Source organism: Pituophis catenifer, unplaced genomic scaffold (assembly GCF_029215685.1).
Source record: "Pituophis catenifer annectens isolate HBS135680 unplaced genomic scaffold, rPitCat1.0.hap2 SCAF_4, whole genome shotgun sequence".
Lineage (NCBI taxonomy): Eukaryota > Metazoa > Chordata > Lepidosauria > Squamata > Colubridae > Pituophis > Pituophis catenifer.
The window spans coordinates 15,900,285-15,926,782 of NW_027256884.1; positions in this window are offsets into that span (position 1 = coordinate 15,900,285).

Genomic DNA, 26,498 nt, shown 5'->3' on the forward strand with positions numbered 1-26,498 from the left:
AATGGGAATGTATCTAACCCACCCCCCCTTTTTTATGGCACCCAGCAAAGCTATTTTTTAAGTTCTATAGAGCATTAATCCTTTCGCCATCGTTTGAATGAGTGCTGTAAAAACCCTTTCACTGAGGAAGGGTATCAGCATTTTGTCTTTTGCACGTTGATTAAGGGGGAGGGAGGGGGAAAAAACCCTTCATGGAGCATGGAGCAGCCGAAAAAAAAAGACAAAGTACTCTTTGTCTAAAGGGATATTGCACCTGTGCTAACTTTGCTGCTGACATCCTTAGTTGAAATTTGATTTTTCCTCCCCCTCCCTCTTCCTTCCCCTCGTTCTTTCATTATTTCTCATGCTGAGGAATGTCAGGCACGCAAGTCGTCTTTCTTGTCACTTGACAAATTTCTTTCTTCAACGGGCAAAGGGGGAATTCTCTCCCACCCCCAAAGGACAGCCCTGCTCTGCGTATACTATCATCAGCCGTTCCTCTCAGCCATGCACCTGTGCCTTGTAACAATAACCTGTCCTTGGCAGGAGCTTCATACCTTTCTGACAGATGTGGGAGATCAATTTCCCGCCCTTCAAAAAGCTCAGAGTTAAGAGTCTGGTTCCTTGGATGAGAAAAAATAAAACATACAAAAGATATTTGAGGAAGTTCTACAGGGAATCAAGAGACCCCTGGGAATTTCCCTTCAGAAATTGTAGTAGACCTCAGAAGGAAATAGGCCAGGAACACTTCTAGTAAAGCTGAGAAGGAAATGAAACTTCCATTTTATGTAAGATGAAGCTAACACATCTGAAGAATGGTTTCAGTAAGTGGGTATGTCTAGTTTAGCGAAAAGAAGGACTAGGGGTGACATGATAGAAGTCTTCCAATATTTAAGGGGCTGCCACAAAGAAGAGGAGGTTAACCAATTCTCCAAAGCACCTGAAGGCAGGACAAGAAGCAATGGATGGAAATCAATCAAGGGGAGAAGCAATTTAGAACTAAGGAAACATTTTCTGACAGTGAAAGCAATTAATCAGTGGAATGGCTTGCCTTCAGAAGTTTGGGTGCTCCATCACTGGAGATTTTTAAGAAGAGATTGGACAATCACTTGTCTGACATGGTATGGGATTTCCTGCCTGAGCAGGGGGTTGGACTAGAAGATCTCCAAAGTCTCTTCCAATTCTGTTAATCTGATAATTTACTTCTAGAGGTACATAGCTACCTAGGATATGGTTTCCATCAGAGGATGGAGATCTGCTAGTTGTTAAAATATTTCAGGTCTTTCCTTCCTATTGAATTGAAGCACTCATTTTACTGTACATCCTGAATGGCTAGAATTGGTGTAAAATAATTCATTCCTATTGCATTGAGAATGACAGAGAGAAGTGGAGATAGAAGAAGATGAGTTAAAGCCAGAATGGTTAGAAGCTTGGAAAATAGCAATAGCACTTAGCAATAGCACTTAGACTTATATTCTGCTTTACAGCCCTCTCTAAACGGTTTGCAGAGTCAGCATCTTGCCCCCAACAATTTGGGTCCTCATTTTACCTGCCTTGGAACGATGAAAGGTTGAGTCAACCTTGAGCCTGGTGAAATAGAGACTCCAGAAATTATAATCTGTGGATTGTTGGGTGTAGGAAAGATAATTTGCAATGTAAATCAGTTCTGCATTCAATTGAATTAAAGACATTAATATCAGGAGTACCAGTTAATTGCTTGGCTTGATAAAACTTGCAAAAATAGCGGGTCAGGGAAAGATACAGACTGGCCAAAGTGAGAAGCAGACTTCTATCCCTTGCTGTATGTGTGTATGTGTGTATGTGTGTATGTGTGTGTATACTCCTTCACATTTAAAGGCAAAAGAATCCCCATCTGATCATGCCAGGAAAGATTGGTTGCCAGGATGATGAGAAAAGACCCTATATTTCCATTCTTCCTTGCTCCAGTTGCCGTAGCAGCAAGCAACCATAGTTAAAGATTATGAGGAAAGGATTTGAATGGAAAAATAATGTCCCTTTCACAGTTTGAAAAAGCATTCTAATCACAATCTTTATTTCAGTCCTAAAACAGCCCAGAATAAGGACAAGTTTAAAGATTGGAGGGGGGGGGAATCTGATTTTGAAGCAGGGGAGCTCTCCTCAATAGGAAATACTTTGTTGTCATTATTAATGCTGCTGCTGTTTTTAGAAAGCACCAGACAAATGTCGGAGTCCAACATGACTTCTTGTCACTTCATAAATTAAATCTTGGCATAATACAAAGGGGGATTGCCACTGCTGTGTTCCTAGACTTCCCAAGATGGGCCTTCACTAAACCAGGGCCAAACCTGGTTAGCTTTCTACCTCAGCCATTCCTTTCCATTTCTAAATATAAAATGGCACTGAGGTAATTTTTGTTAGTCTGAGCTCCACAGCTTGTTGAAGCAAGGCGTTCAGCCGATGAGGGTAGAGTCGGCGTTGATGGATTGTTCACTGTGATGATCTCTATTTGTTTTCAGCATTCCATATCTGGCAGAAGAGAAGATGTTCACAAGTTAATTTTGAGTTGTGCTGAAGGGATTAAAAATGGGGAAAAAAACGTGAGAGTTCAGCAGGAATAAATTCATTGTTTAGAACTGCAGTCTTCTCTCTCTCTCTCTCCCCCTCCCCCTGTTCTTTCCTGAAGTTTTAGCTCTCAAGAAGACTTGGGCTCAAAGCCACCCTATCCTTTGCCAATCTGAGCAAAAATCATGATTTGGGTTTTGCAATTTTATTGAAACTCAAACAATGGAAAATACTTCTTTGCCACTTTGGCAAAGACCACAAAGATTCCTTAATGAAGCACTGCTGCTCTTAAATCCACACAATTTGTTTGCCAGCAAAGGATATATTATAAGGCAACTTGAGCCTTTATTCCCAAAAAGAAAGGGGGGGGGGGAAAGAGAGAGAAAAAAACACATTTCCATTCAAAAGGCGGAGAAAGCATCTTTATTGTAATCTAAATCTATTGTTCTGTGTTTTCTAAGCCATGACCTGCCCCGGAGGTTCTGTCAGTATGCCAGCAATTGACTGGCAGAACATAAAACAAACATACTAAATTTGAGAGTTTGCCTGTAATGTTACTGTATCAAAATGGCAATTTCCGAAAGGATTTGAAATGGATCTTCCAGTTCCTCAAACATCAGGGAGGTCCATCCAGTTTTGCCAAGATGGTCTCCAGCTCAAGCTGGGCCTAATAGATGAACACAAAAACATTCCGTTTATTTAGGTTTATTTTTAGGCCTAATCTCAAGCAGATTCGAAAGAATGTGTAGCATGCTGGAATTGTGTAGCTAGAACAATTGAATTTACTTTACCACAGTTCGAATAGTCTATGGTGCATGACATAGCCACAAATTGAATTTTTCCTCTCGTGAAGGTAACTCTACCGAAAGAAACGAAATTAAAATGACAACCGCAACCCATCACTACCATACCTTTTAGTATCAGTGAGGAACAAGCTGAAGTCAGCATAACATACATGCACACTTCAAACCCAAGAATACACTAAGGCAGAAGCTTGTCCACCCCAAAGATAAAACACCCGGACAAAAGCTGAGCAATGTGGTATATGCAGTACAATGCAGCAAGCCATGTTCAGATCTGTACATTGGGGAAACAAAACAACCACTTCATAAGTGAATGACACAACATAGAAGAGCAAGCACATCAGGGCAAGATTCAGCAGTCCATCTGCATTTAAAAGATAAAGGCCACTCTTTTGAAGACAACAAAGTCCACATTTTGGACTGAGAGGACCGCTGGTTTGAAAGGGGTCAAAGAGGCCATCTATGTCAAAATTGAACAGCCTTCTCTTAACAGAGGGGGAGGCATTTGACATAAGCGCACTAACGTGCCTACCGTCCCTGTCCTACTGTCCCCATTTATTTGTATCCATTTCCTGTATTCATAATCATGTTTATACTTATATCTGTTATCTTATACATGCTTGACAAATAAAATAAATAATAAAATAATAAATAATATATCTATCTCCAGTCTACAACACAGTCCTTTCAGCAGTTCCAAGAAGGCTCCACACCCATTTGCACCACTCAGGTGACCCTGAGGACACAGATAGACCTCCAGGTGGCTTTAACCATTCCCTTAAAGGATGCAAATGACCAGCTGTCTGCAAGAGTATAAATTCTTCCATGCCCCACCACCCAGTTAGAACTGAATATTGATATTGTTTCCTGATTGCTTATTTGAACCCATTAAGTGTTGTACTTTATGATACTTGATGAACGTATCTTTTCTTTTATGTACACTGAGAGCGTATGCACCAAGACAATTTCCTTGTGTGTCCAATCACACTTGGCCAATAAAAAAAATCTATTCTACTCTGTTCTATTCTATTCTATTCTATTCTATTCTATTCTATTCTATTCTATTCTATTCTATTCTAGTCTAGTCTAGTCTGACAAAGGTTTCCTTACAATTTATATTGATATTGTTTCCTGATTGCTTATTTGTACCCTATGACTATCATTAAGTGTTGTACCTTATGATTCTTGATGAATGTATCTTTTCTTTTATGTACACTCAGAGCGTATGCACCAAGACAAATTCCTTGTGTGTCCAATCACACTTGGCCAATAAAAAAATCTATTCTATTCTATTCTATTCTATTCTATTCTATTCTATTCTATTCTATTCTATTCTATTCTATTCTATTCTATTCTATTCTATTCCATTCTATTCCATTCCATTCCACTCCACTCCACTCCATTATTCATTCCATTCCATTCCATTCTATTCTGAAGAAGCTTCTTGGATGGGAAGCGAAATGTCTTCAAAGGAAAAACCAGAAAGTCCAGTTGCCTCTTGAAAATGCACCTTTGGGACAACCATGACCTGGATGACTGAGAATCTCTATAGACTTGCAGCAGTAATTTGAAGCCACAGCTAAAGACGAAGGACAGTAATTCTTAATTCCATCTGCAAGAAGATAACCTGCATATTTGAAATGAGTTTCAGCCCTCAAAAACGCATCACAGTTTCCAAGATAGCAACAGCTTTGCAACAATTTGTGATCTGATTGTGGATTGGTATCAGCTTCATTCTGAAAGGCAACAAATTGGAAGTTTTCCTGATGAGGTGGTAATGGGTGACTAGATGATGCTATACTAGAACTTTCAGCCAAGCCAATCAACTTGGCCAGTGGGCATAGATGCTGGGAGTTGTCCTTCAATAAACTGTGTGTCATTCTCTTCTCCTAGCTGTAAATCTGCTTAAACAGTTGAAGTTGAGGCTGTCCATCAACACTGAACACCTGGTCAGTAGTTTGAATAGACACAAAGTCTACTTTTTTCCATTATGAACTTACAGAACTTTACTCAAATCACAGGTATGGTGTGCACATTTGCATGCATTTTCATAAATTGCCATGTTTCCAGTTCCGCATTGCTTTTTACAAGGCTATTCAACTTATCTGTTCCCTCTTTGGTGCACGCAACTGTAGCAGGTTTAAAAGATTTTAAAACTTGCCTTTGATCACTTGCTTTTTTTTTTTTAAAAAAAGATAGCATTTTCTAGATCATAAGGAAGGCAACAAAACCAGGGGAAGTGGTCTAATTATTCATAAATATTTGTAATTCTCCTGTTTGGAAGACTGCATGAACATTTTTTTAAAGAGATAAAAAGCCTTGTATGTTGTAATCTATTTTTGCTTTATCGTCTTTCGTCTTCCACTATAACATTGCAACATCATTTTTCTCCAGAATGCACATTTGAAATGCATTACAAGAATTGTGGGAATACTTGTGTTTTCTTTCTCCATCAGATAAGAGGCCCTTGTTTCTTTCACCCATGGGGTGGGCCAAGGGGGGGGGAAGAGAAAACTCAATAGCAGCTGTTTTGGCAGCTGCAAAGGAGAGTAAACAACATACCATTTTTAAGTCTCCACATATTTATCATATTACAAGTACTCACGGACTAAATCAATAGAATAAAAATCTTCAAGAAGACACTTGGATCCACTGGCAATCAAACTGGTGGTGGCACGTTGAAGCAGCAAACTCTGAAAAAGCAGCCAATCTTGTGTAATAAAATAGCACTCCAGATGCTCCTGAAAAACAGAGCAGAACACCATAAACAATTTGTACGTCATTTTATGAAGAGTAGGGGATGAGGTGGCTCAGTGGCTAAGACACTGAGCTTGTCGATCGAAGGTTGGCAGTTCAGCAGTTCGAATCCCTAATGCCATGTAATGGGGTGAGCTCCCGTGACTTGTCCCAGCTTCTGCCACCCTAGCCGTTCGAAAGCACGTAAAAAATGCAAGTAGAAAAATAGGAACCACCTTGGGTGGGAAGGTAACAGCGTTTCGTGCACCTTTACCAATTAGTCATGCCAGCCACATGACCACGGAGACATCTTCAGACAGTGCTGACTCCTTGGCTTTCAAACGGAGATGAGCACCATCCCCTAAAGTCAGGTACGACTAACACATATGCGCTAGGGGAACCTTTACCTTCACCTTACCTTATAAAGAGTAAATGCTTAATTGGACAGTTGTTTGTCTGGTGACTGGACAGTCACTTGTCTGAAATGCTATAGATATATATGCTATTTGACTGGAAGACCTCCAAAATCCCTTCCAGCTCTATTCTGATCGATTGAATTGTCTTAAACATACCTGTACAGTTTGTGACTTTCACACTTAAGGCAGCCCAACCCAATAATTAGTCACCTTCCCAACAGTATTGGATGACTCCAAAGCTGCTTTCACCACTAGTCAAGATGATGCTGTCAGCCTTAGTGAGCAACTACCTGAATTCCATTAAAGCAGGGGGTACCCAACCCGTGAGCCACAGCCTACTACCGAACCGTGGCCTATTTGGAAATGTAGGGTGGCTCGCGCAAGCGGTGAGCTGGCATGCCTGTGTGTGCACAGCTCAATTTACGGACGTTCGCCTGCATGCGTTTGCCTGCCAGCCCTCTGCTTGTGCAAACTGAGTTGTGTGCACATGCACGCACCAACCTGCCACTCATGAGGCCCGGTTCCCCTCTCCCGCACCACAGCTGGGCCGCCAAGCTGCAAAGGTTGGGGACCTCTGCATTAAAGGATAACACATTGGCAGCAGTTTTATTTAGTCAGAGGAGTAATGCTCTGATTCATATAAACTCAGAAATTCTGCAGGTTTGCTCATGGGGGAAAAGTGATAAAATTACACCTTTGCAGCCCCAAAGGCTAGAAATATTTTTCTTTTGTTTCTTTCTAAAGTAGAACTTTACCTTCTTAAAGCGTTGCATTTTATTTCTATGCCACATCTTTTTTCCCCCTGTTTTCCTGCTTGCTGACAAATCTGTTTATCATTACTGTCGGTTGCCAAAACATTCTGGGACTCGTGACAGAATGCCACTGTGACCGAAGGAAGGATTAGAATGACATATTAATGAAATAATCCTGATCTTTATACCCATTCATGTACCATATTAGGGCCCCATGTACAATTCCGGCACAGTGCTAGTCAGCTTCCGAAGTCACGTGAGTACAAATTCAGCGGTCCTTGGCTTTAATTGCATCCAGTAATTTGTCATTCAACTGTGTTGAATTAAATGTTATTTGGAAGAAGGTTCCATTGAAAAGGAAAACACTTACCAAGGGGACTTTATATGTGGAAGATTTTGAAACTACATGATTCAGAGGCATCAGGGACATGCATTTGTTCACTTCCGTGTATGTGCACTCCATATACATATTCACAAAACAGAATAACAGAGTTATTGGTTATCCAATCTCTTCTTAAAAACCTCCAGTGATGGGGCACCCACAACTTTTGAAGGCAAGCTGTTCCACTAGTTAATTGTTCTCACTGTCAAGAAATTTCTCCTTAGTTCTAGGTTGGTTCTCCCCTTGACTGTTTTCTTGTTTCTTGTCTTGCCTTCAGGTTCTTTGGAGAATAAGTGGATCCTCAGATATTGGAACACTACTATCATGCCACCCCTAGTCTGTCTTTTCTCTAGACCAGGGGTGGGCAACCATAAACACTCAAAAAGCCACAAAGGTCCTAACAGGAAGTCCCCATTCAATTCTGGAGCTGGCCGGAAGTCCGGTTCCCCCATCATAGTCTCCTCCTAACATGGCATCCTTTTTCCTCTCCCGACTGGAAGTCCGTTCCCCCACCATAGAGTCTCCTCCTAGCGCGGTGTTCTTTTTCCTCTACCTGTCCTAACCGAAAGCCCTATCAATTGTGGAGCCGACCAGCAACAGGGAGCCACAACAGAGGGATGAAAGAGCCACATGCGGCTCCAGAGCTGCAGGTTGCTGACCCCTGCTCTAGACTAATCATATCCAACTCCTGCAACTGTTCTTCATATGGTTTATCCTCCAGCCTTCTAATCATCTTCTCTGGACTGTTTCCAGAATCTCAATATATTTTTTATCTTGTGGTGACCAAAACTGGATGCACAAATATTGTATTTGTGCAGGCTCTTTCTTTGTTTCTCTCTCACCACCACCCCTTCTCTTTGTCGTAGACTTCTGGGGCGCAGATTATAAAGCCTATTCCCCATTGAAGCTACCTCACAAATCAGTTGTGAACCTACAGTGAAATGATTCCATATACATCCTCCATGGCAATCCAGAAGTGGGATGTGATACAACTGTGAAATATTTTCTTCAAGTTCTTTCCTCCCTCTTTCTCATTTTTTTTTAATGTACTGGCACTAGAAATGCCAATAGTTTTCATGAGTTTTGGTTTCCTTTAAAAGTGAGATTTCTAATCTGACTCATTCAGCATATTCACTGGCACACAGGAAGGTCTTTCCCAACCATCATGTCAACCCTGGTGACTGATCACAGCTTTAAGGAAATCAGAATCTATTTTCCCCTCATCCCTCTTATTATTCCATTCCCACTTCCTCCCTCCCACACCAGAATACTTAAAGGCTGGCTCTCGCATTGCCATTCCTTTGTGGCCACATCACACACTCTGCCATAATGTTTCTGCCAACACGTTCTAAAATTACATCATTTATGTCTGAATGGAATACTAGTTGTGCGCTGTGTGCCTAGTCAGACTGTTCATACTTTCCTGTGAGCTGGACTGTTTTCTTGGTCATCACACAACTCTTGCCAAGCCAAAAAACAGAAAAAAATGCTCATCTTATAAACACAGTGTGTACATTTTTATTGGGCTAAGGGTGGTGGCGGCGAGAAAAATTAGCACTTTGCCATTTCAGATTTTCCCACTAATAGCTTTCTTCAAATTGTTACTAAGTGAGTCATGATGGGATTTTGCTAAGAGTGACTCAGATCCAACAGATTATGATAAAATCCCATGAAGTTTTATTGTGGCAATGTTGTGTGTCCTACTGAAAAAAAAAAATCTCATCCTTGATTCTTCTCAGGAGGTGCGTCATTTTGCAGTCATCCTTTCAAATGTCCTCTTCCTTTTTTGCCTTTATTCTTTTCATCTTTCTTTTCTAATCCCATCCCATCCCTCTTTTTTTTCTTCCTTTTTCTACATTCCATTTTAGAAACCTGTCAAAGAATTGCACGAACCTCACTTCTGGATCAATGTGGGCTAGTTTAAAGAAACCAGATGTTTGTGCAATGATTAATGATTAAACAAGTATCTTCCTAGTTATAAAATTATTATTTTTGGATGTTCTGTTGAATAACAAGGCATTTTTCTATTTATCTCATCAAGTCCATTGCAGGGTATCAATCCATTTGGCTAGATAAATGAAACATCCAGGTTAGGAACATTCTGTAATCAGAAAAACATCGGGCTATCTTTCAAAACCCATGAATGAGTTTTTGGTTGGTGAGGAAGAAGATGTTTACAAGTTTTAGTATCTGGATGATTAAGATGAGGGAAGGATGGAAAACAACATTCCTCAGCTCACAATACTTAGCTTAGAGGCAGGCAAATAAGTTTTTCTTGGATATTTTGGAACAAAACAACTGAAAACACTTGATTATTATTTTTTTAGAAAAAAAAACAGGGAGAGGGAGAAAGAGAGAGAGAGAGAGAGAGAGAAGAGGAGGGATAGGAAATAAGACATAGAGGAGAGGAGAGGAGAGATACGGTAGGAGATAAGACATAGAAGCTGACTTAAACCATATTTCTCTAATTAGCCCAACAGTACCAACTCAAATCTCCAGATCTTTCATATCTGCTATTATGAACAAAAGATTACATAAATGGAACATACATTATACCACTAGAGCTGTGTTTCTCAACCTTAGCAACTTGAAGATGTGTGAACTCCCAGAATTCCCCAGCCAGAGGATTAAAACTTGGTCTTTCGTAGATACCATCTTGGTATTGCAGGCACAATCCTCTTCAGTTACAAACAAACAGAATGGAGGTACAAATTTGGATCCTGTGATTGATGGAAGCAAACAGTCTTTGGGTTAGCCGGAGTTAGTAGTAATATGAATCTGGCAGTTTTGATCAGGCTCAGCTTCAATAACTACCCTCAAAGAACACATCTGTTCTTTGGGGCAACTTGTCATTCACTAGGTTTTCTTTTTTTTTTTTTTTTGGCAAGAATCTATTTCAGCACAGATGATTCAGTACTGCCTGCTGAGATGTGTGATATTATGCCGTAGAATAGCAGAAAAAAATAATAGTGAATACGGAGTCCAAATGCAGTTTAAGCATACCTGGCAAATAATTTTCATAGAGGGGTTACTCAGTAAGATTGCCACGTGCTTAGAAATCGCAGGCATTCTAATACTTGAACAAATTTATAGCAGCTGTTGAATATATTCATCACCATGGACTGAGGTTTGGGTTAAAATTATGCTGAACACTCCAGGAAATCAACTCAGAAATAATCAAGTTCCCAATGTAAATAAAAATATTTCCATCTTTGAAAGAGCTTTTTGCATAAGTAAATTTACCATCTATTTGTATATAAATTTTAATGAGATTATTAGGAGCAGGTGATTCACGTAGTTGGAATGCTGAATGGGAGATTAGCAAGCCCGTGTTCAAGACCCAAGAGCTGCCTGGGGCAAGGTTGAGCTCTTGTCCTTCACACCACTGCTCAACCCAGTTCTCCCTTCTCACCACGTTAACTGTTTCACCATCAAAGCAGTGGTGGGTTTCAGATTTTTTTACTACCGGTTCTGTGGGTGTGGCTTGGTGGGCATGGCATGGTTTGGTGGGCATGGCTTGGTGGGTGTGGCAGGGGATGGATACTGTAAAATCTCCATTCCCACCCCACTCCAGGGGAAGGATATTGTAAAATCTCCATTCCCTCCCCAATCCAGGGGAAGATTACTGCAAAATCCCCATTTCCTTCCGATCAGCTGGGACTCAGGAGGCAGAGAATAGATGGGGGCAGGGGCAGTCAGAGGTGGTATTTACCGGTTCTCCGAACTACTCAAAATTTCCGCTACCGGTTCTCCAGAACTGGTCAGAACCTGCTGAATACCACCTCTGCATCAAAGGTAATAACTGTTAATAGAAGTGTTGCTTCCTGAACCAGTGCCTGTAAATTGGGTTGAACTTCAGGTCCCATGATCTCAGAATAACATAACCCACAGTATTGCTAACTGGAGGTTGTAGAGATCAAAAACTCCTTTGAAGGATGATGAGCAAAGAATAGTTGATATGTCTTCTTAGTCATGATAGATGGCTTATAGTACCCTACAAATTGTTGGGCTTAATCCCTCATTAGTTTTAGCTAGCCTGAACAATTGATTAGAATCTATAGTCCAACAAGAGCCTGAAGTTTTTCTCCTTAAGGTTTGGGACTTGAATGGAAACTATCCATCAATTGGTAACAACGTAGATACAAGCTGTATGCATTCATAAAAAAGAGATACTCAATCCTAAAAAAACTGAACCAAATAAATGTAGAGGTGTATCCATTTTTGATACCCTCTCAGCAAAAGAGGAGAGCTTTTTTTCAACCTAATATGTGGAATTTCATATCTGAGTATTTTGCTCAGTATGAGTATGAAAATTAGGTAACGGTTCCTCTTAAAATCAATGCTTGAGTTAGTGGTCTGAGACCAAAAACAATTGGAGAAAAAAATATTAATCAGATCAAAGATTTAATTTCATTTACAATTAACTGAATGTAATAAAAAATAATCCTGCCCGGGTACAAATAATTTTACAGTTGAGTAACATAGGACATTACATTTTGTTGATCATTTGTTGTCTCTGGCCACCAGTGGCATCCAAGACTTTCATGTCGTGTTTTCACAGGCTGTTTTGTTTTTGAAGGGGACACACACACACACGCACACAAGGGGGAGCCTTGTATTTAAAATTTGAGAAGTAAGGAATGAAAACATGGGTTTCCTAAAAATGACCAACTAGAGGAGGCATTCAAAGTCCAGTGCCACAGGGTGAAAAGCTTCTTTTTGGAAGAATTTGTAAAGATTTGGATTAACAATCAACCTCAGAGAGACATAATGTTGACATGATTTTATTAAGTCAGTGGTTTTCAAACTTGACTATTTTAAGATGCATGGATTTCAACTCCCAGAATTCCCCAGCCAGCACACATAGATTAAAACCAAAAATTGGAAGACTCTTTTGAACTTCCCATGCCTGTCTCTGTCTTGCTACCAGCATTGTGCTTGGAGATTCTTCTTTTATTTTTTCATTTTGTAAGATCAAATCAAAAGGGAATCTTACTTATCCACAAGACTTGTCTCAAAAGTAAAGGTAAAGGTTCCCCTTGCACATACTGTATGTGCTAGTCGTTCCCAACTCTAGGGGGCAGTGCTCATCTCTGTTTCAAAGCTGAAGAGCCAGCGCTGTCCGAAGGCATCTCCGTGGTCATGTGGCTGGCATGACTAAACGCCAAAGGAGCACAGAACGCTGTTACCTTCCCACCAAAGGTGGTCCCTATTTTTCTACTTGCATTTTTTACGTGCTTTCGAACTGCTAGGTTGGCAGAAACTGGGACAAGTAACGGGAGCTCACCCCATTACACGGCACTAGGGATTCGAACCGCTGAACTGCCGATCTTTTGATCGACAAGCTCAGTGTTTTAGCCACAGTTATTCTCTGGAAAATGTGGAAAGGGTCTTTTTCCTAAACTAACCATCCACATTCACTTTAGGAAAGAAAGAAGACACATTCTCAAGTTCCCTCTGTCCTACTAAAAATCAAAACGAGTAAAAATTATTAATGGAAAACAATTTAACTGTACAACAACCATGTTTTCAGTCAAGACAGGTATGAAAACTTTAAAAAGTGTTATTGGTAAATGGCCTTAGAATCTGCAACTCAATGTCTGGGGCCGCTGAAGGAAATGTTATTTAACTGTGCACGTAAATTTGATTCGTGGGAACTAATTGGAAACTATGTGGTTTCCTTCACAATAATCAGTCATGGTCTACTATTGTTTCCAGCCAAAAAGTTTCTTTGACTTTTCAGTCTAGCTCTTCTCAGATCCAAGTATGAACCAGGTCTGACTCTGGTTTGCTTTTTTTTTTTTTTTTTTTTTGAGATCATCCAAGTTCAGCAAGTCAAAGAAATATCCAGAAGGCAACAGCATGGCATGGCAAAAAATTCCATATTCTTGCCAAGAAATTTCATGGGAACACTTATGAAATCATGAAGAGTTGTACCGGATTCCAGAGAGATTTGACAATACTTAGACTTTTCATTGCGAAATGACCCTGTGTAGTGGAGGCACAAAAGTCCATGCCAACTTCACAATAGTAAAACTACAGATCCCAACATTGTCACTTATAGATTTATTCATAGAGCCAGACAAGTGACTTCAATACAATATTGCATTGAGCAAAACTCAAGGGTCTCCAAGTAGATTTACTATAGAAGACCAAGACAGACAAAATAAATAAATAAATAAGTGCTTCTCATCCTACCATTCAGGTACCATAGGATGTGATGACAACTACTTCCTTTCAAAAGAGATTAAATACAGTCAAAGATAAGACTTTTGTTGGTCATTATGCTTCTCTACTATTTGTAGTAGATCAGATCAGAGGTAGAATATCTCTGAACACCAGTTGCTGTTGCTATTTTATTCTCATTTTGGCCTCCCATAGGAATCTGGTTGGCTCTGATAAGTTTATCTAATCAGAGCTTTTCTGATTTAAAAAAAAAAAGATAGCTATTAATTTATTATAATGTATTTTAATATTTGTATTGTGTGTTTTTAATTTTGGCTGTTCACCACCCCGAGTCCTTCGGGAGAGGGGGCAGTATAAAAATTTAAAAAAATAATAAATAAATAAATAAATAATTTTTTTATTCCACTACGATCTCACAATTCTAAGTGGATAAATATCACAGTAAGAACAACAGGATTAAATAACATCAGTTTAAATCACAAAACCACATCATAAAGTTATTTAAGTATGACTGTACAATATAAGAGTGGCACTCATATTTTAATCATTTTCTAAAATCTGCCAGGAAGGGGACCAGTTTAATCTTGGGGGGGGGAAGCTCCATTGAATTGTGAATCTAAAATGAAGTGCATTAGTGGTGAAATCTAAAAAATTTATCCTACTGGTTCTGTGGACATGGCTTGGTGGGCGTGGCTATGTAGTCATGTGACTGGGGGGGTCAAAAGACAGAAACTCACTTTAACAATGTCCTGCTGGAGCAGGGGGTTGGACTAGATGGCCTCCAGGTCCCTTCCAGCCCTGGATTGCTGTGTTCTTTCAAGGTATCCTCTGAAGCTGCGTCTAGTGCCAGGTTTGTGGTCCTTCCTTCCTCTCCTTTTTCCCTCCCTCCCTCCCTCCCTTTCTTTTTTCTTTCTTTTTCTCTTTCTTTCTCCCCTCCCTTCCTCTTTCTTTCTTTCTTTCTTTCTTTCTTTCTTTCTTTCTTTCTTTCTTTCTTTCTTTCTTTCTTTCTTTCTTTCTTTCTTTCTTTCTTTCTTTCTTTTTCCCTTTCCTCCCTCCCTCATTTTTCCTCCTCCCTCCCTCCCTCCCTCTTTCTTTCTTTCTTTCTTTCTTTCTTTCTTTCTTTCTTTCTTTCTTTCTTTCTTTCTTTCTTTCTTTCTTTCTTTCACAGTACCCTGCACCCCTGTTTTTGGCCGAGCAGGCCTCAGGGAAGCCTCCTGGGAGCAAAAACGGACCCTCAATAGATAGTAAAAAAATGCTTTAAAAAGTAAAAAAAAAAAAGTTCTGAGGATCAAGTGGCACAACTGATTGTCAGCGCTGATTGTTGGAACCTTTTTTTTTTACTTTTTAAAAGCATTTTTTAACTACCTATTGCCCAAACGGGTAGTAAAAAATGCTTAAAAAAGTAAAAAAAAAAGTTCCGAAGATCAGCGGTGCTGCACGATCATCGTTTAAAAGTTTTTTTAAAAAACTTTTTAAAGCATTTTTTTACTACTGGTTTGGGCAACCCAGTAGCATTTTCACTACCGGTTCGGGAGAACTGCCCCAAACCGGTAGCATTTCATCCATGAAGTACATCCCTTTTTAACTTTAGCTCTTCTGACAGAAATGTGAGACAACAAGGAAGTCTATCCTTGATCTAACAAGCTGGGCCAAATCTAGTTGGATGCCTTTATGCCCAATACCATTACTGATGTTAAAGATGAGAAAGGGTGTTGTAGATAGTACAGCAATAGCAATAGCACTTAAGACTCATATACCACTTCATAGTGCTTTACAGAACTCTCTTTACAATCAGCATCTTGCCCCCAACAATCTGGGTCCTCATTTTACCAACCTCGGAAGGATGGCAGGCTGAGTCAACCTTGAGCCGGTCAGAATCGAACTGCTGGCAGTCAGCTAGCAGTCAGCAGAATTAGCCTGCAGTACTGCATTCAAACCACTGCACCACCATATCAGTGATACATAACTGTGTTAATATGAAGATAAGCAGATTCTTTAGCACTTCTTTTTTTGATTTAGCATCCAAAACATTATTAGGTGGGCAGAAAACCACCCTCTGCAGATGGGACAATCTATTTACCATGCCCCAAAAGCCTAAGGAGAAAGCCAAATTTTTGCCACCTTTCTGAAGGTCATAATGATCCAGATGTGTTGATCAAGAACATGTTCAAAGATCTGAATTTTGTGCATGATGCTATGTTGGTGGCTCCAAACTAGAATGTGGCAAGTGCTAAATAGATTGTATGATACGATGATGTGTGAAAGAATATCTCTCCCACCCAACATTAATTCAAGATGTTGCACAGTATTTTCCTAAATTTCTTCATTTTTTTTTCTTCTACAAACCATTGTGTAATTACCCTGTTTTCCCGAAAATAAGACCCAACTGGAAAATAAGTCCTAGCATGATTTTTCAGGATGCTCGTAATATAAACCCTACTCCCAAAATAAGCCCCAGTTAAGATGGTCAGCTAGATGGGTGCATTTAGTACCATATTTCCCCCAAAATAAGACCTAACCAGAAAATAAGCCCTAATGCATCTTTTGGAGCAAAAATTAATATAAGACCCAGTCTTATTTTCGGGGAAACACACAGTATTACCTTCCTATCAATTCTTCCTTTCATATGCAGCAACGGCAAGCTAGACACCACTTCATACATTCCAGAATTAAACCTACACTTTCTACCATATGTATTATCCAACCCCACATCACTAGATCAGACCAGGGTTATTCAGATCTAGTCTATCCTTCTCTTTTCTCTTAGTTTTACTTAAACACTAATTCTGGATCTTTACCAATCACTCCTCTTCTACTCTTAAATTGTGATCTTCCTTCCATATGCTGTGGTTATCATCAGCTTGGGCCCATTGTTGCCAAGGTTTCACAAAAATATCTTTAGCAGAAAGAAATAAGTCATTATCCTTAACCATACATGTAATCTCTCACAATGCAACGTTCCCTGCAAACAAGGACAGTTCAGTTCTTACACATTTTGGCCATTATGCCACAAGCCCAGAGGTGGGTTTCTGGAGAACCGGTAACGGAAATTTTGAGTAGTTTGGAGAACCGGTAAATACCACCTCTGACTGGCCCCACCCCCATCTATTCTCTGCCTCCCGAGTCCCAGCTGATCAGGAGGAAATGGGGATTTTATTTATTTTTATTTATTTATTTATTAAATTTTTATACCGCCCCCTCTCCCGAAGGACTCGGGGCGGTGAACAGCCAAAATTAAAAACACACAATACAAATATTAAAATACATTAAAACAGAATTAAATTATCTTAGGCTTCTCCAATTTAAAACCCCATTACCCATAAAATTCACCAATTAAAAAAATTTTTTTTTAACCCAGCCCGGCTTGCTGAAATAAAAACATCTTCAGGGCCCGGCGGAAGGTCCGGAGATCCGGGATTAGTCGTATCCCTGGGGGCAGTTCATTCCAGAGGGCGGGTGCCCCCACAGAGAAGGCTCTTCCCCGGGGGGTCGCCAGCCGACATTGCCTGACAGACGGCACCCTGAGGAGACCCTCTCTGTGGGAGCGTGTTGGCCGGTGGGAGGTTATCGGAGGCAGAAGGTGGTCTCGTAAATAACTGGGTCCTAAGCCATGGAGCGCTTTGAAGATGAGAACCAACACCTTGAAGCGCACTCGGAAGACCACCGGAAGCCAATGCAGCTCGCGCAGGAGAGGTGTCACGTGGGAGCGCCATGCCGCCCCCATAAGTACCCGCGCGGCCGCATTCTGCACCAGTTGGAGCCTCCGAGTGCTCCTCAAGGGGAGCCCCATGTAGAGAGCATTACAGTAGTCAAGGCGGGAAGTAACGAGGGCATGAGTGACCGTGCATAGGGAGTCCCGATCCAGAAAGGGGCGCAACTGGCGTATCAGGCGAACCTGATAGAAAGCCCCCCTGGCCACGGCCGTCAAATGCTCTTCTAAGGACAGCCGTGCGTCCAGGAGGACACCCAAGTTACGCACCCTCTCCGTGGGGGCCAATGTCTCGCCCCCAATAGTCAGCGATGGCACCAGCTGACTATATCGGGACGCCGGCAGCCACAGCCACTCAGTCTTGGAGGGATTGAGTCGGAGCCTGTTCCGCCCCATCCAGACCCGCACCGCCTCCAGGCACCGGGACATCACTTCAAGGGCATCGTTGGGGTGGTCTGGGGTGGAGATGTACAGCTGGGTGTCATCAGCGTACAGATGGCACTGCACCCCAAAACCACGGATGATCTCGCCCAGCGGCTTCACATAAATGTTGAACAGGAGAGGCGAGAGGACCGACCCTTGTGGCACCCCACAAACCAAGTGCCTTGAGGTCGACCTCTGCCCTCCAGCCAACACAGACTGCGACCTGTCGGAGAGATAGGAGGAGAACCACCGTAAAACAGTGCCTCCCACTCCCAACCCCTCCAACCGGCGCAGCATGATACCATGGTCGATGGTATCAAAAGCCGCTGAGAGATCTAATAGGACCAGAACAGAGGAGCAACCTCTGTCCCGAGCCCTCCAGAGATCATCAACCAACGCGACCAATGCCGTTTCCGTGCTGTACCTGGGCCTGAAGCCGGACTGGAACGGATCTAGATAGACGGTTTCCTCCAGGTACTGGGGGAGCTGTCGCGCAACCACACTCTCAACAACCTTCGCCAGAAAGCGAAGGTTGGAAACTGGACGATAGTTTGCTAAAACAGCTGGGTCCAGAGAGGGCTTCTTGAGGAGGGGCCTCACCACCGCCTCTTTCAAGGCGGGAGGCAAGAACCCCTCACTCAAGGAAGCGTTTATAATCCTCTGGAGCCAGCCTCGTGTAACCTCCCGGGTAGCCAGCACCAACCAGGAGGGACACGGGTCCAATAAACATGTGGTTGCGTTCAACCTCCCCAGCATCCTGTCCACGTCCTCGGGAGTCACAGGGTCAAACTCATCCCAGATAACCGTCTCAAGACAGACCTCGGACAACCCGCCCGTACCTACCCAGTCGGAGTCCAAGCCTTCCCGAATCTGAGCGACTTTATCGTGCAGATAATGCGCAAAATCCTCAGCACGACCTTGCAAGGGGTCTTCCCGCGCTCCCAGATGGAGAAGGGAGCGAGTCACCCTAAACAAGGCAGCTGGGCGATTTTCTGCCGACGCGATAAGAGCGGAAAAGTAATTACACTTCGCCGCCTTTATCGCCACTAAGTAGGTCTTGATATAAGACCTCACTAGTGTACGGTCAGATTCGGAGCGACTGGCCCTCCAACTACTCTCTAGGCATCTTTTCCGGCGTTTCATCCCCCTCAGCTCCTCGGAGAACCAAGGAGCTGGGCAGATTCGGCGCCGGGTCAGAGGCCGCAAAGGCACGACCCGATCTAAAGCACCAGCGGCCGCCCTATCCCAGGCGGTCACCAGGTCCTCAGTCGAGTCGCGTGCCAGAGTCTCAGGAAATGGCCCAAGCTCCATTCGGAACCTATCAGGATCCATCAGGCGCCTGGGGCGGAACCACCTAATTGGTTCCGCCTCCCTGCGGTGGGGCATAGCGGTCAGGAAGTCAAGTCTAAGGAGATAATGGTCTGACCATGACAAGGGTTCAATAACTATATCCCCTGTATCTAAGCCATTCAACCACTGACCAGAGACGAAAACCAAGTCCAGCGTGTTTCCTCCTATGTGAGTGGGGCCCTGAATTAACTGGGTCAGGTCCATGGCCGTCATGGAAGCCATGAACTCCCGAGCCGCCTCAGATGCTTCACCGATGGACGGCAGGTTGAAATCCCCCATGACTAAAAGCCTGGGGGTATCAACCACCACCCCGGCTATAACATTGAGGAGCTCGGGCAGGGCCGCTGCCACGCAGCAAGGAGCCAGGTACGTAACCAGCAGGCCCATCTGCCTCCCATGGCCCCACTTCACAAGGAGAGACTCACAACCGGCTATCTGAGGTACAGTGGCCTCCCTAGGATCAAGACCTTCCTTTACAATAACCGCCACCCCCCCCCACCCCTACCCTGGAAATTTCCCCTGGATTGGGGAGGGAATGGAAATTTTATAGTATCCTTTCCCTGCCATGCTCACCAAGCCATGCCACGCCCACCAAGCCATGCCACACCCACCAAGCCACACCCACAGAACTGGTAGTAAAAGTTTTTGAAACCCACCACTACACAAGCCCAAATAAAATCAAGCTTTATTTGCAAGTACCTTCACCATATTCTAAGCAAGCTTGGTTACCTCATTCAGAAACTAACTTGCAAGCCATCATTTGGTTATCCATATTCTTCCCAGCTACGAGATATTATGTAATATATTGACAAACTAAGGATGCCCTTTGTACTAGCATCAGGATTCTAAGGGATAGGCACAATTTTCAGCGTCACAATAAAAGTTCATATTTATTTTATTTATTTTTTTATTTTACTATTCATATTTCTATGCTGCCCACTCTCCGAAGACTCTGGGTGGCTTACACCAAAGACAGTATACTAAATAGCATATTGCCCCCAACAATCTGGTTCCTCATTTTACCCACCTCGGAAGGATGGAAGGCTGAGTCAACCTTGAGCTGGTGAGATTTGATCCGCTGATCTGCTGAACTAGCAGTCAGCTGAAGTAGCTGCAGTACTGCACCCTAACCACTGCGCCACCCCGGCTCTCATATTTACTGGAGACCCTGCTGTGTTTACACATCCAAGTATTTGCCAAACCAGATTTATTTTTTAATGGCCATTTAACCATCTAGGTCAGGGCTGTCAAATTTGCAGCCCATGGGCCGGATGCACCACATACTGGCCACGCCCATGCCCGGTTTAGCGAAAGGGAAAAAAGCCACGATACATCACGTGGCGCCGCCGTGATGACACGAGTTTGACACCCCCTGATCTAGGTAATTTCTTTAGCCTTACCAATAGGACAGATCAGAATACAGACATCTTCAAAGTCAACACTTCCATCTGCCCTTGAAATCTAAACTTTTTTTTAAAAAAAATATCAATTTTATTTTCATGATCACCGTTCTCTGCAGCTGCAGAAGTATTTTCTTCCTGTAATTTCATCAGGCCCTTTTCCAGATTTGCTGTGGCATATACCTGGAACTTTGTATTTGCATGCCTTTCCTTCTTTTTTATTTGAGTTTGCAGTATGAGCTGTTCAATTGCAGTTCTGCTCTATATCCGGAAACTTCTCTCTGTATCTGTGGCAGCATATGTTTTCATTTAACTACATTTGTTCCCAATTATTTTTGTTATGGCTGCAGGGAAAGGAAGAGGCCTTGCTATCTCTAAAACGAGATGTGAATATCCTGATTCCCCCGCCCTTCTCTTCCTCCATCCAGATTCAGTTTTTGATTCATTCATGTATAGTTTTGAGGGACAAGGACCATCTACAGCTACCTTTCTTAAACTAAATTCCTATCCCATTGTTCCCAGCAGGCACCACCACTAGCTAGGTTGGCGACGTTGGTTTTCCGTGATGGGATGTGTAATCAATCTTGCCTGGAGAACAATATGTTGCAGAAGAGAGTCTATAGAAATAAAACTCTTCTAAAGTTGGTTTTATAGCCTTTATGATGCCAGTCAGTGGTGGGTTGCTACTAGATCTCCCCGGTTCTTGCGAACCGGTAGTGGAAATTTTGAGTAGTTCGGAGAACCGGTAAATACCACCTCTGCCTGGCCCCACCCCCAATCTATTCGCTGCCTCCCGAGTCCCAGCTGATCGGCTAGAAGGAAAAAATCAGGGCTCACTTGACAAAGAAGAGAAGAAAATAAAACAAGATACCTTAGCTTTAAATTGAGAAGCCAAGAAGCCTCCCAACTGATTGGCTAGAACTGATCTGCTCCTTGTAAACCACTCGGTGGTGGTAGATTGGCAATTGAGGCCAAGCTGCCTGAAAGCAGTTTCCGATGCTCTCGGTGGTGGCAGAGAGGCAAAAAACTGTTTAAACTCTTTCCGCCGCACTTCAAAGGGCCGCCCTACAGCTGATCAGCGGTAAAAGGCAGTGTGGTGGTAGACCAGTGCGCTCCAAAAACAAATAGGTAGACCGGTATGGCTCTGCAAGCAGTTAAAAGCCTGGTAGACCAGTACCTCTGCTAAATCCTAAAGAATTGTTTGTCACATGACTATCAAGCCACGCCCACAAAATAAGCCACATCCACAGAACCAGTAGTAAAAAAATTTAGAACCCACCCCTGATGCCAGTATCATATGACATTGTCCCATTCATAGTACTGTAAACTCAGATGCAAGTATCAGCTTTAGTAGAAAATCGCATTCATGCCACTCACATTGGCCCTAAAATTAATTGCTACCTTGGGCCATCAACTATAAGGAAGGCTGAAAGCCAAAGAATTGATGTTTTCGAATTGTGGTCTTGGAGAAGACTCTTGGGAGTCCTTTGGACTGCAAGGAGATCAAATCAGTCAATCCTAAAGGAAATAAACTCTGATTGTTATCTGGAAGGACAGATACTGAAGCTAAAGTTCAAACACTTTGGTCACCTAATGAGCACAGCAGACTCATTGGAAAAGATCAGAGGTGGTATTCAGCTGGTTCAGACTGGTTCGCCTGAACTGGTAGCAGAAATTGCTCCCCAGCTCTATACCATTCTGTTTAGGCAAATTTTTGAGGCTGGGCACATCTACAGAAGATGTGCATGCGAGCAAAGCACCTGCACAGAAAACTGGGCGCATGTGCAGAAGGCAGGCGAACGAGGCACGTGTGCGGTAAACCGGTAGTAACATAATGTGAAACCGACAACTGGAAAAAACCCTGATGTTGGGAAAGATTAAAGGCAAAAGGAGAAGGTGACAGCAGAGGATGAGATAGTTAGAGAGGGTCATTGATGCAATAAACAAGAATTTGGGCAAACTCCAAGAGACAATGGATGTCAGGGGTTTGTGGCACACTATGGTCTATGGCAGTGATGGCTAAGTTTTTGCCGTCGCGTGCCAAAAGCAGGGGGAGCGCGGGGAGGGGGGTCACGCACGCACGTGCTCATACCCATAATTCAATGCGCCCCGTCCCCCGCACATGCACACGCGATCCCCCTGCATTCCCCCCGCTTTTGGCTTGCAATGGCATAGTGGGCCCGATAGGCCCGTTTTTCGCCCTCTCCAGGCTCCAGAGGTTTTCTTGGAGCTTGGGGAGGGCAAAAATAGCCTTCCCCCCCCAGAGGCTGGAAACAGCCCTTTTCCTGACTTCCAGTGGGCCCGGAAGGCCCGAAAATCATCTGGCCAGCACACGCATGCACACTAGAGTTGAGCTAGGGTAATGCTTGCATGCCCACAGATATGGCTCCATGTGCGACCTGTGGCACGCGTGCCATAGGTTCGCCATTACGGGTCTATGGGGTTGCAAAGAGTCAGATATGACTTAGCAACTGAATGACAACTTGGACCAATTGATTTTGGCCCATAACTTTCATAGTTACAAAATTAATGAGACCTTGATGCAGTCAGAAATCTACTTAACACTTAGCCAAAACTCAAAGGATGTTGTAGGTGAAGAAAGAGAGACCATGCATATCTTCATTTCTTTGAAGGAAAATTACAATTTTTTCATGATTCCACATAGCTGCCAAGACTTAAGAGATGGGCATGCTTGTATATGTACAACGTGATGAACAAAAGTCATCCTTCTTTCAATAAATGTAATACTGTTGTGGCCCGTACGCGGCCTGTGCAGCTAGTAGCTGATTCAGACAGCGAGGAGGCTGGTGTGGTGCTGCGTCAGCAGCCTGTGCAGCTGGCAGTCCAGTCAGACAATGAGGAGGCTGGAGAAGATGTGGTGCCAGAGGCGGAGATTCAGCCAGGGCCTTCAGAACCTCCAGAAGCTCCCTTAAGTGAAGAGGATGAAGAGGAGGAGCTTCTTCTCGATGCTTTTGGCAGAGCTGCCAAAAGGCAGGAGTGGCTCCTCAGGAGGAGGTCTCCTCGAGAGTAAGGCTTGGGGCTAACTGGCCACTCCCTTAGCCTATTTAAGGAGGAACGCCAACTGAAGCAATTTGCAGGGAACAACTTCGTTCACATACCTTCGTGTCTTGTCTTGCTTATCTTATCAGCTTCCTGCAAATTGCTTCTGGGCATTCTGCCAATCACAGTAAGCTTTCAGTTATTATTCTTTGAATTCTTGGCAGCTGTTAATGCAGTTAATTAACAGCCGTTGTTGTAAAAGACTGATCTATTGGGTACACCAAGGTTTGAACAGACGTTGTGTGTGCTGTGTTCTTTGGGGTCCATAGCTGGGGCAGGACAAATACATTACCTAATGTGGCATTTTGAAGATAATTTTAAAATCACCAATACAGCATTCTAGAGAACTGCAGATTTGAAGTAGACAGGTTCTTTAATTGAAGTACTTTCCTGAGTTTCAGATATAAGGAAACTGTAGATCGGAATTGTCTTCCTGTATAATTTCACTGGAGATATTTTTGTTATGAAAACAGAAAGAATGAAGGCTGGAGAAGGAGAACCTCAAAGAAAAAAAATTACTCACAGGAAACACAGTAAAAACCTATTATTTATAGATCTCATTCCATAATTTCCCCTTCCGGTGGGATCTTCAACTTCTTATATTTTTCTCTTCAATTTAGGTTACTTTTCTTTTTTCTTTTCATATTTTGCCAGCTGCTCAGAGGAACTTTTAGACAGAATGAAATAGAATGAATACAATTCCAGGTGAGATTCATTCACTGGTAGTTTTTACACAAATGCTGATGAGGAGAGAGAGAAAAAAAGATAAATACATGGATGAATAAATAGCCTGCATTTCCAAAGTTGTTTTTTGCTCGACTTGCAAGAAAAGGAAGACAGGGAATAGATCCATAAAGATTTACCAGTCTGACTGTCCGGAATCATAAGGATCAGGAAATAGAAAGGCTAATTATTTGGAAACATTTTGAGTAATGAAATAGTAGCCTGCTCATAGGTCAATGGTGGATTAGATGCTCTACACCTCAGATGGTCCCTGGTATTTCCAGTCAGGGATAAAATTTGGAAAAGTTTAGATAGATAGATAGATAGATAGATAGATAGATAGATAGATAGATAGATAGATACCCTGTTTCCCTGAAAATAAGACATCCCCTGATAATAAGCCCAATTGGGCTTTTGAGCACATGTGTTAAAATAAGCCCCCCTGAAAATAAGCCCTCCCAGAAAATACTTAAATGCATGCACAGCCGGTCCCCGCCATTTCCTCTGGTTAGGGAGACAGAGCTGGAAATCAGGTATGACTGCAAGAGGAGCCCCGTCTTGCTCTAAAATAATAAGACCTCTCCAAAAATAAGGCCAAGCGCTTATTTCGGGGTTAAAAAAATATAAGACAGGGTCTTATTTTCAGGGAAAATAAGATAGATAAATAGATAGATAGATAGATAGATAGATAGATAGATAGATAGATAGGTAGATAGATGAGAGAGATGAAAGAGAGAGACAGATTAGATGATAGATAGATGAGATAGATGAGATAGATAGATAGATGATAGATACATAGATAGATAGATAGATGATAGATAGATAGATAGATAGATAGATAGATAGGTAGATAGATGAGAGAGATGAAAGAGAGAGACAGATTAGATGATAGATAGATGAGACAGATTAGATGATAGATAGATGAGATAGATGAGATAGATAGATAGATGATAGATAAATAGATAGACAGATAGATGATAGATAGATAGATAGATAGATAGATAGATAGATAGATAGATAGATAGATAGATAATCTTCTATGCAGGTAGTCCTCAACTTATGACCACAATTGAGCCCAACATTTATGTTGCTAGGTGAGAAATTTGTTAAGTGAGTCTTGCCCCATTTTACGACCTTCTTTGCCACACTTGTTAAATGAATGACTGCACTTGTTAAATTAGTAACCTGGTTGTTAAGTGAATCTGGCTTCCCCATTGACTTTGCTTGGTCAGAAGATCGCAAAAAGTGATCATATGACCCTGGGATGCTGCAACTGTCATAAATGTGAGTCAGTTGTTAAGCATCCGAATGTAAATCACATGACTATTGGAAACATTTTGAGTAATGTAATAGTAGCTTGCTCATAGGTCAACGGTGGATTAGATGCTCTACAGCTCAGACGGTCCGTAGTATTTCCAGTCAGGGATGGAATGGCGATGCTGCAATGGTCATAAGTGTGAAAAATGGTCATACGTCACTTTTTTCAGTGGTGTTGTAAGTTTGAACAGTCACTAAGCGAACTTTGTAAGTTGAATACTGCCTGCATATGAGAGCCAGTTTGGTCTAGCGGTTAAGCCCCAGACTAGAAAACAGTAGACTGTGAGTTCAAGTCCTGCCTTACCCATGAAAGCAAACTGGGTGATCTTGGGTTTTTAGCGAGGTTGAAATCCATCAAGTTCTGGAGAACTGGTAGCAGAAATTTTGAGTAGTTCAGAGAATTGACAAATACCACCTCTGGCTGGCTCCAGAGTGGGATGGGAATGGAGATTTTGCAATATCTTTCCCTCAGGAGAGGGGAGGGAATGGGGATTTTGCAGAATCCTTCCCCTGCCACTCCTACCAAGCCACGCCCATCAAGCCACACCACACCATGCCCACCAAGCCACGCCCACAGAACCGGTAGTAAAAAAATTTGGATTTCACTACTGGCTTTTAACCCTACTCCACTTCACAGTGGGGAAAAGAGAAGGAGGGAGGTCTGTTGGTTACGTTCACAGCCTTGAACATTATTTATTTTGTAAATGATCTATTATTG